The sequence below is a fragment of the Palaemon carinicauda genome, chromosome 18 (assembly GCF_036898095.1).
Source record: "Palaemon carinicauda isolate YSFRI2023 chromosome 18, ASM3689809v2, whole genome shotgun sequence".
NCBI lineage: Eukaryota > Metazoa > Arthropoda > Malacostraca > Decapoda > Palaemonidae > Palaemon > Palaemon carinicauda.
This window is the reverse complement of record NC_090742.1, coordinates 99,718,808-99,729,357: the sequence shown is the minus strand read 5'-3', so window position 1 is coordinate 99,729,357 and position 10,550 is coordinate 99,718,808. Positions and strand designations below refer to the sequence as shown.

The following is a 10,550-nucleotide window of genomic DNA, read 5'->3' as shown; positions in this document are numbered from 1 at the left end:
TACAACTATTCAAGACCTTACAGTTGCGTCCAGACAGTATGATATTCTTTTGGCCTCAGAAACGTTTGTAAACAGACACGAATTGCGTCCTCTATTTCCATTATTGAACTAGCCAATTATAAAATTTGGGGTCGTTTAGTTGCCAAACTAGGTACTGGACGAATTCTTTAACAAGTGAAAATCTGGGTAAAGAATTGTTGTTTTACACTTGATCTGGAGGACTGGAGCTGGGCGGTTCTCTTTTCGAGATCGCCATTAATAATTTAGAATAAGATTGCGCCCTCCAACTAAATAACTTGGAGTAAGTAACTGTATAAATTGATCCATTCCATTTGTAATTCACTGGTCAATTCAAATTCAAATTTGTTATTTCTGTTTTGATTGGTTTTGTTGTAATATACTTATTATTGGTTTTTGTAAGTCGTAATACAAGTGTAATCTAATTTTAATTTAGGTCTGTTGACATTTTTTTCTGTAAAATTAGGATAAAAATGTTATTGTAATTATTTCATTTGCAGAATGAAATGTCTGTAACGACTTCAACGTCGTGACGTTACATGCCTCGTTCGTATGGTTGGTTGAGGTGTCAATGGTCTTATTCTGATTGGGCAGGTGCAAGCCCCTGCAGTTGCGCTACAACGTTGGTTTCTAATATGAGGTACTCATGTGAGCTCCTTATAACAGCTTTTAATAAGCCAATAATGTTGAAACGTGATGCCATTCTTATGGCCAGGGAAATGGCGGTGTATATTAGGACTGAGTACCCTGCTTCTCATAAGTCCTGCTATCAATGTGGATGTCATGAGATTCAGGTAATAAAAGTTTGCGGCAGGCATAACAAATTTTATTTGTGTTCAATCTACCGGAATCCAGACATGGATGATTCTATTTTCGATTGTCTTTTTACCATTATGACTAAGATACAAGAAGATAATAGCGAGACTTCTTTTTTCTTTGTTGGTGATTTTAATGCTCACCATAGGGAGTGGTTAAGTTCTCTCTCCTACCGATCGCCTCTGAATCAGGATGTGAGTAAATCATAAATGAAGCTACCCACAGGTCTGGTAATTGTTTGGACCTTGTATACACTGACTCCCCTGGCTTTATAAATAGTAAGGTTGGTTCTCCAGTCGAGACATCTGATCATGCCTTGATTTTATTAGTAGTGAAGACTGAGCACCTTGTCCATGATGTATCATACTCTTGTAAAATTTATTTGATATCCCAAGGAAACTGGAATGGGATTTTACATGATCTTTTGTGCTTGAATTGGTCACAATTATATAGTAGTATAGATCATGTTGTCCCTTTGAATGTCAATTTAGTCAGCATAATTGATAGGTGTATCCCTTCTCGTGTGCTAAGGTACCGAGTGAAGGACAAACCATGGTTCAATGATGGTTGTACACATGCTTATTTGGGGACACAGGAGGCCTATTCTTTTGGAAGGGTAACATATCAAATTTTACCTGGAATAACTATATTCAGCTTCGAGCTTTTGCTCAAAGTTTATGCTTCAACTGAATAGGAATACAATAAGGTGGTGGTAGTAAATTTTTTGGAAAATAAAACTAATTGACTAATTCAAATGAAATTTTATTTGCTAATAGAAAGCATGCCTACTCACGTGTGTAGAAAGTTTCATGAAGATCCATGTAAAAAAAATGAAAAGAAATAAAATAAGTTAAATTTGCAGTAAATTTCCCCACTTTTTGAAGTAACACTCCATCTACAAATATCAAAATATTGAACTTTTGAAAGTTGCTATAAAAAGAACTTTCAATTAATAGATATGCAAAATGGTTTCTTCAAAAAGGTGAAAATAACTGTTTAAAATATTTTTGAAGTTGCACTTTTTGGCATCAATAAAATATTTGCGATTAAATAAGAAAAATAAATAGTAAAAATTAAAACATAAAAAATCCCCTTTGTTAAATCAAAGCCCTGTCATTGCCAATAATAAAGAAAAAACTGCACATGAATATCTCAAAAAATAAAGATATAGTGTCAATTTGAATGACGATAACTTACTTTTGAGTTTTGGGCATTTAAAGTTTAAAATACTCCAGCGGCGTACTCTGAGAGATCCTTTCAGCTCTCTTCCTCCTCATTTTCCTTCTTATTGGCGTGTCCATTCTTTCGTCCATCTTTTTTTAGGTATTTCAGCATGCCAGCTGAATGTTCAACACCAAAGAATTCACATAAAGAAGACTTTGCGTATCCTGCCTTGTATCTTGCAACAGCTGTGGCCACTGCGAAATTGACCTTCCTCTTGCTTGCCCTCAAGTGCTTAGGGCATGTCTGCCAAATACGGTGGTGCAACGATTCATTTCTATTTTGGGTGAGTCCTTGGAGGCATTTCTTCATCATCTCGTCAGTTGTTAGACGTCCATACACCTGTTTCAGCAAAGCAAATTCATTTTTACTCAATCATAAATAAACTTTCATCTTTGTATGCGATTGAGGTGTTTTCTTCAGAGCAATTGCCTTATTATAAAAGCACCAGGAACTTGTACCTTGGGGACATAGATGATGCTGAGGATTATCATCTGTAGAAACGCAATGGAACAAGGTTGACAATATTTCATTCCTCATTTCCTGAGGAGATGTTCCAATCTTTTTGTTCAATGATACAGTAAAGTAATACTGGAGAAAATCTATTACTAGATCAGTAAGTTTATGTTTACCTCCCATGGACACCTTTCTCTTTTTTTTGGGTGGTGCTTGTGTCTTTCTTGATGTACTAGGTTCTGGTTCATCTTCATCAGTTTCAGGTTCAACCTACTTACTTTTGCTTCTCTTAAGCCAAGGCCAAAGCGTTTTCCGACGTGATTCACACACTCGATTTTAGCAACAGTGGCACCAGTGCCATACGGACCAGTGCCTCGATTCATTCCTTTGATAGCAGCGTACGAAGAGCTATCACCATCAGATACCACACTCGTTTACCTGAAATTATAACTGAGAGATCTCCCCCACATCAAAACTGCCGACTCTGCCTCCATCCCATCAGAACTTCCTTCATAATTCTGTTCACATTCGGAAACCATGTGAGAGTCCAATCAGTCTATATACTCAAAATGAGAGATCGGCCCCTTTTCCATCAAACTACGTTTGTTGTTACACTTTTCACAAATCAAACTTGATACTTCATTGTCAATGATGAGACCAGAATCAATTTCTATGACAGCCCCGACTCCAAAATTACTCCTTTGACCCCTGTAGTGCCACGACCCATCGAAGCTAACTGCAATATCAGGGATTATATTTTCATTTTTTTTTCATATCCCTCAAATATTACTTTGCGACTTTCTCCATTATACGACGAGTATGATCAACTGCAAAGTCAGTAATAAATTTTGCATATCTAATAAAGGTTTTGAATGAAAAATTATTGAGCCCTAAACAAACAACCAGATTTTCAACACCTGAACACCCTCTCCCTATCATAATCATACAATAAATCAACATCAGTTTTTTGGAAAAAAAATTCTGATTGTTTGCTTGTTTGGCGTTCTTTGCTTTTCCTGTGTTATCATTGGTCACATAACCACAATAACTACATAACACTTTATAATATATATCTATTTGATGATGCACATATTTTACATTCATATTTTTTTTTTACATTCAGGACACAATAAGTCTGAAACAATGTCAGATATTTCAGATTCCGCACACAAAAAAAAATTAATATCTGTTTTTCCACTTTCACTTTCTTCTTTTCCACTTTATAACAACGATTTTCGTTTCATAGAACTCGTGTTTGGGGTTGTGGGCACTGTTGTGGATGTAGAAGGGGTAGCAGTTGATGAGGAAATGGCTGCCGAAGTTCCAGGAACTTTCTTGATCTGTTCTTCTTTTATTTTTGCTAGGCGCTCTTCTCTCATGTCTTTTGCCCTTCTCTGGAGCTGCATAAACCTTTTCTTTGATTTAGGCATGTTTGTAAATGTCTACAACAAGAAATAAGGACAAAATAACGGGAAAAACGAAAGCACATTCATAGCTAAAAATATTACAGTCTTCTTCTAAGGGAGTCACACAGACACTGATCATGAACGAAGTTCCCGAGACTTACGAAATACATGTATAGTTCCCGGTATACCTATTTTTACCCATTTTATTACATAAATTCTTAATAAATAACAAATAAAACGTGAAATATAACTATTTTAACATATACTACGCATTGTTTACTATGAGCTCCGAGCACGTGGTGTTCGCAGATGACGTCAAAGCTATTATAAAATAATAAAATAAAATACTTACAGGTAAGATTTCACCATGATAGGCTACTTCTGGACAATGTTGCCAAAGCGTTGGAGAATTTTTTTCTGTATATAACTCATATACCAGAATTTTTCGATTTTTGGCCTCAGAAACCGTATTCTTATACATACATACATACATACATACGTATATATATATATGTATATATATATATATATATATATATATATATATATATATATATATATATTTATATATATATATATATATATATATATATATATATATATATATATATATATATATATATATATATATATATGTGTGTGTGTGTGTGTGTGTGTGTATATACATCCATACATTATTAGTGAAGACTTAGCAGCTTGTCCCTGATATATCATATTCTTGTAAAATTTATATGAAATCCAAAGCAGACTGGAATGGGATTTTGCATGATCTTTTGTGCTTCAATTGGTCACAATTATATAATAGTGTAGATCCTGTTGTCCCTCTGAATGAGAATCTAGTCAACATAATTGATAGGTGTATCCCTTCTCGTGTGCTAAGGTACCGAGTGAAAGACAAACCGTGATTCAATGATGATTGTGGACGTGCTTATTTGGAGAAGCAGGAGGCCTATCACCTTTGGAAAGGTAACAGATCAGATTTGACCTGGAACAACTATACTCAGCTTCAAGCTTTTTCTCAGAGAGTTTATGCCTCAACTGAAAAGGAGTACAATTTAACCATAAAAGAAACTCTTTCTGGTACAACTCAGGAACATAAATGGTGGTCTACCCTTAAAACTGCACTCTTTGATGTAGATGCAACAGTTCCTACTTTACTTAAACCAGATGGCGCAGTCACTCACTGTCCAAAGGAAAAGGCAACCCTTTTGGCTGATGTTTTTGACAGTAAACAGCGTAATGAAAAACTTGAACTTCCTCATTCCTGTTTTCCTGAGGCTAAACTAACTAGTTTAGCTTTTCGATCTCTTGAAATTAAAGCTCTGTTGATGGACCTTGATGCCTATGGAGGTGTAGACCCAAATGGTATTTTTCCTTTGTTTTTTATAAAGACATCAGATTTCTTAGCTCCAAAGTTATCTGTTATTTTGCGTTAGTTAGCAAGAAGGGGAGCTTTTAGCACTTGTTGGAGAATTGGTAATGTTACTCCTCTATGTAAAAGTGTTTGTGGTAGCTCAAGTCCCACTGATTATCGCCCAATTTCCATAACTCCCATATTATCTAAAGTTTTTGAATGTCTTCTGGCAAAACAGCTTAATAGGTTTGCTGAAGGTAATCATCTACTCCCTTGTTTGCAATTTGGTTTTCGTAAAGGCCTTGGAGCATGTGATGCCCTTCTTACAATCTCCAATGCTGTACAGAAATCGCTTGATTGTGGTCAGGAAGTTCGTATGATTGGCCTTGATTTTAGTGCTGCCTTTGACCGTGTTAATCATGAGGACCTTGTTTTCAAACTGAAACAGTTGGGAGTGGGTGGGTTGTTTCTTAGAATTATTATTGATATTTTAAGTAATAGATCTCAAAGAGTTGTTGTTGACGGGGAACATAGTGAGTATAGGAATGTGATATCCGGTGTTCCACAGGGTAGTGTTCTTGGCCCATTACTTTTCATTCTATATACAAATGACATGTGGTTTGGCCTAGAAAACAAGCTTGTTGCATATGCAGATGATGCTACTCTCTTTGCATCAATTCCATCCCCTGAATGTAGATCTGGGGTTGGTGAATCCCTTAATAGAGATTTAGCTAAAATTAGTGCATGGTGCAAATTATGGGGTATGAAGTTGAATCCTAACAAAACTCAAAGTATGATTGTAAGTAGGTCAAGGACGGTGGCTCCTCAACATCCGGATCTCAGTATTGATAATGTTTCTTCAAATTTGTATGACTCTTTCAAAATTTTACGAGTGATTCTCGACAGCAAATTTACTTTTGAGAAACATTTAAGGTCTGTTTCTTCTTCAATTGTACGAAAAATTGGCTTATTGAGAAAGTCTTTTAAGATTTTCGGTGATCAATCTATTCTGAAGAAGTGTTTTAATTCTTTCATTCTACCTTCTTTAGGGCATTGTTCTCCTGTCTGGTGTTCAGCTGCTGATTCTCATCTTAATTTGTTGGACAGAAACTTACTGTCTATTAAATTTCTTATTCCTGATCTAGATATTAATCTTTGGCACCGTCGTTCAATTAGTTCATTATGCATGTTGCATAAGATTTTTCATAACTCTGACCATCCTTTACATTCAGATCTCCCTGGACAATTCTATCCTGTTCGTATTACTAGGCAGGCAGTTAATTCTAATAGCCAGGCCTTTTCCATCATGAGGCTCAATACTATGCAGTACTCTAGAAGTTTTATTCCTGCTGTTACCAAGTTGTGGAATGATCTTCCTAATCGGGTAGTTGAATCAGTAGAACTTCAAAAGTTCAAAGTTGGAGCAAATGCTTTTTTGTTGACCAAGCGGACATGAGTCTTTTTATAGTTTATATATGACATATTTGTTTTTGACGTTGTTAATAGATTATATATATTAGGACATATCTATTTTGACGTTGTTACTTTTTTAGAATGATTTATTGTTAACGTGTTCTCTTCATTTATTTATTTCCTTATTTCCTTTCCTCACTGGGCTATTTTTCCCTATTGGAGCCCTTGGGCTTATAGCATCTTGCTTTTCCAACTAGGGTTGTAGCTTGGATAGTAATAATAATAATAATAATAATGATAATAATAATACACACATACATACGTATATACATATATATTTATATATATTTATATATATATATATATATATATATATATATATATATATATATATATATTGTTATTTTATATATAAGACTATATTATCTGTCGGGCCGGTCTTAGAACCCTGGTCCAGGATACTTGTGTGACATTGACCATACTACGCAGCTGAGTGGTAGGGTCAATGTTACATAAGCATCATGGACCATGGTTCGAAGCCCGGCCGGACAGATACTATAGTCTTTGAGTGATTTCGCCTTGCGTCCTGATCCCAAGGTTGTTAAGAGAATCCAGACTTCAATGTGTTAATATATATGGCTTACATGAAATATATTTATATATATATATATATATATATATATATATATATATATATATATATACATATATATATATGTATGTATATATATATATATATATATATATATATATATATATATATATATATATATATATATATATATATATATATATATATATATATATATATATATATATATATATAATATATATATATACATATATATATATATATATATATATATATATATATATATATATATATATATATATATATACATATAATTATATATATATATATATATATATATATATATATATATATATATTTATATATATATATATATATATATATATATATATATATATATATATATATATATATATATATATATAAATAATCATTGTCCATGTAGACTGGTGTTTATAGTATGGGGTTCCTGATTGCCCTGCTTGCTATGGAATTCAGGCCTTTCCTCATTATAAGTGATGTTTTAAGTAGCACGCTCTTTCACAGCAGTCTTGGGACAATATCGTCTCTTACCTTCTCGAAATTCCTTTTTAATGAATTGGGTATGGTCCTTAGTGCCTATGATTGTTGGCACCATATCTACCAGAATATTCCATAGCTTTTTTTGTTTGATGTGTATATCTTAGTACCTTTCTATTTTTTTCTCCCCTTATCCTCCAATTTTTATTCCCTTGATACTGTGACGTTAATGAGTGATATCTATTTCGTTGTGTTATCGATCAGAGTGAAGTCGGATCCATGTGTTTCTATAACCCTGTCGGTGCATATACTATAGTCCATTATTAGTTTAGCTTGATAATTTCCTACCACAGCTTGGGCATGATGTTCGTACTATTTGTTGCTGTTTTGTATTTCATATTTTCTACAGACTACAATGGAGATCTTTGGACACTGTAATATTGTTCCCTATATTGAGTTTGAACAAATGCTTATCAATTATTGGCGAAGTGGTTGATATATTCTTCTTTTACCATACACTCACTGCACTTAGGCTAGATTTTTTCTTCGCCAATGGGTCGCCGAATATATCTTGTTCCTAAGGCTTGATCTTATGCTGCCATCATCGTCCGTTTAGTTTCCTTCTTTATTTTGTCACTCTGTACCCATTGCCTTGTTTTCCTACTGGTTATCTCTTCAGTTAGCTTCATAAATTGTCCATGCACAGCTTTTCTCTTCTATTCTTCTTGTTTTATCTCTTTTATTCGTATACACTTTTGCGTGTTCATCCTTCCTTATTAGGTTTTGTTCTCCTGCACTTTTTACCCATATATCGTCTCTGTTCTTCAGGTACTCTCCTAGCGCTATACATTCAATGTTGACTAAATATACTATATTTATGTGTCCTTTTTCTCCTCCACTTGGTGGTATATAGAGCCTGTCAATACTCACTCTTGGGTACAATCCTTGGTGCATGTTCATTACCTTAATAGTTTTTCTATCTATGTTTCATAGTTCTAACTTTTTCTATTCCACAATTCCAGCACTGTACCTGATAAATGACACTTTTAAGGTGTATTATTATTATTATTATTATTATTATTATTATTATTATTATTATTATTATTATTATTATTATCATTATTATTATTATTATTATTTTTTTTTTTCTCTAGGAAATATCCATAGTTAGAAAAGCAAAATACTTTAAGACTAAGGATTAAACAGGAAAGAATATAAGAAAAAAACAGTTAGACCCCGTAGTGAGAAGGATTTTCTTCCTAAAAAAGTTGCTTACCACAGTTGAAGAGTTTTTTATACCATAACTAAGAGGAAAGTACCCACTGGACAATTATAGTAGAGTAGTGAACCTCTTGAATGAAGAAAAACTTTTTGGTCATCTTAGCGTTTTCAGGTATATGGCGAAGAGGATAATGTGTAGAGAATAGGCCAGGCTATTCGGTGTGTGCGTAGGCGAAGGAAAATGAGCTCAAACAAGGGAGGAATCTAATGCCAAACTATATTGTTAGTCAAAGAATACAGGAACTCCCTAGTGGTAGTATCTCAATGGTTAGCTGGTGCCTTGCTTTGTTATAGATCTAATATCTACATAGATGAACAGTAATTTGAAAAAGAAAATCCAAAATTTTTTTCCAAACAAAATCTCATCATTCTGGACATTCATATAAATCTCAAAACTCTTGGCAAATTAGGTAACCTTCGTAATCATATCTAGTAATTAATATCGTTTTACATTTCTGTTGATTTCATGTCAGGTTGAAAGGGAATATCTTTCAGTTAAAGGTTTGAATTAGGCCTTATTATATATAACTTTGTTACCCCTATGCGGTAATATCTAATTTTGTGTCTAAAGTTGGTTTAAAACTTTAGATGGTAATTTCGTTAGAGGGGATAACAAGAGTACTTATAACTGGTTCGGGTATATTGCTAGTTTTTAAGAAGAGAATTTGACTGTGATATTCGATGACACATGGAAAATTTCCTGAATGCCAAGTTTCTTATTAAAGTCACTGCAGTAGCATCACAAATACCAGTGTGAGAGAGAGAGAGAGAGAGAGAGAGAGAGAGAGAGAGAGAGAGAGAGAGAGACTACGTGTGTGTGAGTGTGTATGCGTGTGTATGTTTTAATATTAAATGAGAAACATTTATTATTACTAGCATATCTTTGGTAAAGGTCACGGATTATAATCAAATTCAATCATGTTTATTCTGCATTCTCCACATTATCATTGACTATACTGTATTTCAAATTATATTACAGAAAACTAATTACATGCTCACAGTAAACATGTCCTATCTCCTTTTGTTATTTACCTCTAGGTTCATCATCTTAAGGAATGTTTTTTTTTTTTTCTGTAAAGAATAAAGAGATTTTTTTTCGTGCAAAGAAGTTTTATCTTCAGGCGAGGGACTCATTTATTTCTATTTTTCATTAGAAATAAATATCAAACTATTCTTTTTTTACACCCATTACCAAAGCTGTTTGACCTTCATTTTCCATATATCATAATATCTATATAAGGGCACATTTTAGCAAAGGGATACTATTCCATGTCAAACATACAAAGTAAAAGTATGAATGAAACGTGAAGCATTTACATATTCTGAGTCACTTCTGTTTTGGTCACACACTTGTATTTTAATTATTTCAACGTTCATTATATTAGGTATTGCTTTCAAAAGATGAAGCAATCAAAATTGAGTATTTGTTTTCTCTCATGTTAACCCTCTTCTCATAGCTCACAGCTCAATATTA

At 33.5% G+C, this 10,550-nt stretch overlaps 1 pseudogene; it reads right to left on the bottom strand.

The window, feature by feature from the left end:
• Positions 1 to 2,055: 2,055 nt before the first annotated feature.
• LOC137657451 (uncharacterized) lies at positions 2,056 to 3,471 on the bottom strand (annotated as a pseudogene).
• Positions 3,472 to 10,550: the final 7,079 nt, after the last annotated feature.